At 33.2% G+C, this 6070-nt stretch overlaps 1 long non-coding RNA gene across 1 annotated transcript; it reads right to left on the reverse strand.

Annotated features, from left to right (window-relative positions):
• Positions 1 to 741: 741 nt before the first annotated feature.
• On the reverse strand, positions 742 to 1969 carry LOC129309157 (uncharacterized). Its single transcript, XR_008592863.1, has 2 exons — positions 1483 to 1969; positions 742 to 1167 (listed from the first exon to the last, which is right to left on the reverse strand). It is a non-coding gene; the product is annotated as an uncharacterized LOC129309157 (long non-coding RNA).
• Between the last annotated feature and the right edge of the window lie 4101 nt (positions 1970 to 6070).

Consider the following 6070-nt stretch of genomic DNA (forward strand, 5'->3'; position numbering starts at 1 on the left):
TCATGAGTTGCCTCTAAAAGTCAAGGTGGTAATGAAACAAAGGAGAAGGAAAGTACTCAGAAAGAAGTAAAAAGTGTTGGATATGAGCTCATGTTCATTATTGGGCATGGGCTTATTATCTCACTTAACCCAGTTTTATTTCCTTTTCTTCTTCTAACCTTATTTTTCCTCTTTCTAGAGTATTTGTTATCTGCCCATTTATTAGGTTTTATTTTTCCAAATATTTAAGGAGAGTTTTTAGGGATTTTTCATCTGGCTCTCTCCCAATATGTATCCTGTTTCAGATTGAATAATGTTATCAAATCATCCAGAAACAATTTCAAAAAGAACAGGAATTGCTAAACTATACTTACTTTAGGCAACTAAAGTTTAAAATCAGTACATTTAACTTTCCCCCTTTCTCTCCACAGTAAATAGACGAAGGCAATAATGAAATAAGTCAATGTCTGTCAATGGAAGGGAAAAACTGCATATCAATAAAAACAAAAGAGCAGAAATCAATCAATCACCAATTACATGTCCCTTCAAATCTTTTCACTTTTGAGAAGAAAAGCAAAGAAAATTAAATACACTATTAAAAAATGTAAGACATTTTTAACCGAATCTCACCCTCTAATAAAATAATTACCTACTTTCCAACTAACCTTAATTTACCCCTATTAAACAACCTATAATAAATATAAAGTATTATCAATAGGGACACTTTTGAAAAAAAAAAAAAACAATGATTACACCTCGAAAGACTAAAAATGCCTTGCATTTTTTAACATTCAACCCCTCAAAAAATGCCTAAGGGAGGGAGTAATTATCTTTCCTCCAACCCTCAGTAGCTTTAATCAGAAAAGACTGGCCAAGACATGATAGGCTTAAACTCGTTAACTTGAGTTTAAGCTTACCTGCTCCGAGGACAGTAGCAAGTTACTTCATCAGTCATACTAGCCATAGGTTGAAGAAACATGCAACCATGAGACAAACCTACAGATTCAACCTAGTAATAGATAAACCCAAACATAGACACCATAGTGCAGGCTTAGACAATGTATAGCCGCACACTGTTGAAAAGAAAAATATGAAAGAGACAATTATGGCAATCTTTCTTCTGTAAATGTTTCCAGAGACACCAAAAAATTGCTCCCGACTATAGAAACAAATGTCTTGAAAAATTGCCTAGAAAAGAAGAAAGACAAAGAATTAATAACCAGGCAAGCGTCCCTGAAGAGTTTGCTGATCGAATTTAAATTTAGAGTAATTTAGGCATGCTAGCTAGCACAAAACCATTAATTCAAGTTATTCAATCTCCAAGTCACATTAGAGGAGAATGCTGAGGCATAAACACGGTGCTACTATAATATAGGTCAACGCAAAAAGGGTAAAACTAGACGGAATACATGGAACTACTATGACTTCGCAGAAAGTAATGGTCAGGCATCAGACGAAAGGTCGTCAAAACATAAACAAAGATAAATTAAAGAAAAATCTTACCTCAGGCGAGCTTTAGAAAGCTCCCAATAGCACCGACTATAATGGCGAGTCAAGTAGACAATGTCCCTGGCTTTAGACGGCCACGCTGAGACGAGAGATGTGAGATCGACTGCACCAGTAGTAGAGGAGGCAGCAAAGACAGCCGGAATGCCATCGGATTTGGTAAGTCCGAGTTTCAAGGAATAGGAATTGGGAACAGAGGAGGATGAGTGAAGACGATGGGAGTGAGAGAGAACACCAAGACGAAGAACGCCATCAGTGGAATATTGGAGGACTATTGGAGGAGCTTGGGGTAGAAACGGAGAGAAGAGAACTCCTCATCGCGCCAAGGAAGCAGAAGAAGATGAGGAATCCACAACGAGGTAGGGAAGACCCAGCCTGCGACGGCCAGGGAAGCTGAAAAGTGAAAACGTGAGGATAGTCAGTCCAATGCGGTTTTTTTCCCCCCTTTTTGTGGCATCATTTTTTCCCCACTCTAATCGGGCTGGTTTTTAGTTTCCTAATGGATTTTCTTGACCCAATCCAAATGAATTGGGTTCAATTTGCCTCTTAATAGTAATTGACCAGAGGGAGCAGCCATCCTTACTTGGTTGAGTTTATTTTATTTTCCGTGAAAATTATAGAATTATTTTTAAAATTAATTTTTATAAAAAAAATTGTAAAACTATTATTTTTTTAAGAAAACAACAGTTTACATATGTTTTATTAATATATTTTTAAAAAAATGGACTCAGACTATGCCAACTCATTCTTAAGACTAGCTAAAAGAGTTTTCAAAAACGAATGAAAAGGATTTAACAATTATGCGTGTACTGAAAATGAATTAGTAAATGGATATGGGTGTGGTAAGTATCCCAAATCCTATCAATCAGTAAAAGTTCTAGATACTTAATCCAATGGTTGACAAAAATATTGGTTGTAAAAGGTATAACTAGAATTGAGAAATAGAAAAGCCTAACTCATATGGACTTGATCATTATAAGCCTGGTCTTTATGCCCTCAAGCCCTTGAGCTTAGTTTTTCTAAAATTGCTCATTTCTTAAGGCTTTTTAAAAGGTTCAAGTTTAAGCCCATAAGCCTTTAAAAAAATAAAATTTAATATTATAAATTAATTAAAATACACTGAAATTGATATAAATCAACATCGTCATTATCATTTATAAAATAAATAAATGATTTAGAAATATTTAAGATGGAGATAAACTAAAATGAAAGCAAACAAGACGCAATCGATTAAATAATAGGAACTAGTTCATTTGTAAATGATTCATTTAACAGTATCAGGAAAGAAGGATCAATAAAACAAGATGCATTGCAAGAGGCAATAGTTACACAAATATTATAAATGTCAACAAGTATGAGAGCTTTTGGAATGATCCTGTGCATTTCAAAATATAGATGATAAAGTATAATCAACACCATCACACATACATATAAAAGAAATTAAATGAACATAGCATTCTCAAGAAACCCTATAGTTTTCAAAGGATGTCAATTTAGGCATACTCAAGGACATGACACTTCCATCATATGTAAGTTCTATAACATTCCAAAATTTCAATCCTGTATTATTTACTGATTATAGAATGAATTAGTGATTTAAGATAAGATTAGGATTATAGATAGTGAGGCATTATTTTGATTCACTGGGATGTTATATGAGCATATATGAGTGAAAGAATGAGATTCCATGGCAAAGCGTGTGAGTGTAGTAAGGATTTCCCTTACTGTGCCATAGTGTATGGTGCAGAACTTTGATAAGTAACTTCAGAGAACAACTCATGAAACAAAAAGGGAAACAGAGTTAGAAGGGTTAGACATGCAGAAGAGTACGGACATCTGCTAGGGCAAGTAATATAGGGAGCAAGAGTAATGTTTCCCACCTGTTACTTATCAGGTAAGTCTCGTACTACCTTAATCTCCGATTTTATCCTATTCTTTCTTAGTTTAAGTTATTGAGAAATTAAATTCAGAAGTTTTAAGGAGATAATTTCTTACCCTATAGTAATAGAAAGGTCCTCTAAGACTAAACTAATACTATGTGACTGGTTTAGGTTGAAATGATAAAACTTTAAAGCCATAGGTATAATTTGCTCTAATATAGAGAGAGAGTAGGAAGAGAAAATTTGTTTATGAGGAAGTTAATGTATGAGGAGAGTGGTAATTGGTTGTGATACGCGTGAACGAATGTGAATTATGGAAGTGATAGTCATTTGATGTTTAGTTATAATAAATGACACTTTTTTGTCAATAAAGTTGTTGACTATAGGTGCTTAAATTGTATAAATTCTAACATGTGACGCATGAATTACGAAAAGGAGCTTGAATAGGGTTATGGAACATGAATAACTCTTTTATTGAACAGAAGGGTTGAGGTAACCATATATTTTATTATACTTATTAACTATTATAACTATGTAAAAGTAATTGTAAACTAGTGGTTTATTAGTTTTTATGTATAATTGTGTTTCATAAAATAGTTTTTAGCATGAACTGGATTTGTAACAATGAAACGTACTGATTATGGATTTTAATTTGTGTAAATATATGTAGGTATATATATATATATATACACATACATATATGTAAATGTAATTATGCAAATATGGAAAAGTAGTGAAATTGCATGAAAAGCATGACCATAAGGGGTAGGAGTTTACCTAGGGTATGTATGGATATGTGTGAGTGGAGATGTAAGTGAACAAATCCATATAGTTAGGCTAGCACTATGAGACATTCAATGTAGCATATTAGGAGCTGGTATCATGGGTAATCCAGTATAGCATATTATAGGATTGTTACCATGGGACATCTGAACAGTCTGGCAACTTCCTAGTGCCTGTTAGGGTGGTTAGGCTACCCCTTATCACTATGTGAGTGATTAGTAAGGGGAGTATTCATTTGACACCCCGCCAATTAGTTAGGGGAAATCCATAGTCCAAAAGTGATAAAGAGATATCATTCTTACTTCTTCCACTAATGGTGAGTTAGGACTGACCAAAAAAGTCCTACATATAGCCTATGGATTTAGTTAGGGGAACTGGAGGTTTGGAGGATAATATTGAAAACATATTCATGCATAAATATCTGTGCATTGCATCATTGATTATACATATCCATATTATTGCGAAAGTAATACTACTATATCCCTTGTGTTTCATTTTACTTGCTAGTTAGTATTTAAGTTTATTTAAGGTATTAAGACTTTTGTCTCGCTACATTACTTCATAATTATAAGTGTTAAGAGTTCGAAGAAACCAGGAAAGGAAACGCGAGAAGAGTAGTTGTGTTACTACAACTTGTAATGCTACTCTTATTAAATGAATATATATTTGTACAAACTCTTAAGTAAATGAATATATATTTGTATGTAAAGTATTTAAGTTGCCAATTAAGATGTATACATGTATATATGTTGTTTTGGTAACTTGCTTATACTTTCTTTTGTGCTTCTTCGCCATTTGTGTAAGCATGTGTAAATTTGATCTGTAGCTTGGATTCTATTATAAGCAAGTGTATAAATGTGTTATTTTGTGAAATCTTGTCTTATAATATGTGAAAAGTGATATTTTCTTAACTTATGGTGCCTAGAGTGTAGGTAATAGTATAAAGCTAGAGGTTGTTAATGAGCAAGATTTGAGAAATTTAAGCATTTAACTTTCCCCATTAATGTGTCTACGTGTTTTTGTGATAATGTGTGTATGTGTGTAAATCAAGTGATGATTGTGAACTTGACCAAATAATAAGGCTTGGCCCCATTTATACACTTGCTTATAATAGAATAAGTATGATTGTATTAATGAAGTATGTGTGAGTAGAACAAGCATGATTGTATTAGTGATAGTTTATTAATTAAGCTTAATGTTGTGAAAATCTCATGTAAGTCCACCCATGTAAAAAGTGGTGTTGAAAGATTGAATGAAGCATATGTTGTGTTATATGTGATTTTATGTGCCAATTGGGTGTATTTAGTCCTTTTAAACTATGTTTAAAGCTTAAAGTAGTCTAATGAGGCAATGTGTTAAATTCGAATATTTAAGGTGCTAGGTTTTTTTAAAAAAGTAACTTTTTATACCTATGTGTCCAAATTAGTATCGCATCATTAGATTGTATTTGGATTTCTCTCATTAATTAGCTTGTCTTAAGAGCTTCTTGTAGGCATTTGAATCACTCTAATTAGATATCATATGTGAAAATGATGCACATCGAAAGTTCATGTCAGATTGCCATCATGATAATAAAATTTGATATATGCATTGCAGCATATGGTAGCATGCCACGATACATGACACAAAGCTAAGTTTCATGGCTCTGTATCATATGTCATAGTTTATGTGGTACACGCCATGGTTTATGTGTTACATGCCATGGTGCATGGCACATTTTGGGTAGACTGATTATTTTGCTTTTACTTTTAATGCTATGGTGTTTATGCCCTTGTAAGTGCTTTCTTTAGGCATAAACGCTTGTGTTGAGTGCTTTTAACTTAAGCCTGACTCTTGTATTTTCAAAATAAGTTAAGTACTATGTTTTAAATTTTTGTGCTAACACATGACAGTGGAGTAGGAGGCAGAGTTTATATGCTTAT

Source organism: Prosopis cineraria, unplaced genomic scaffold (genome assembly GCF_029017545.1).
Source record: "Prosopis cineraria cultivar Desert tree isolate PC_DT_omini unplaced genomic scaffold, ASM2901754v1 PC4, whole genome shotgun sequence".
Lineage (NCBI taxonomy): Eukaryota > Viridiplantae > Streptophyta > Magnoliopsida > Fabales > Fabaceae > Prosopis > Prosopis cineraria.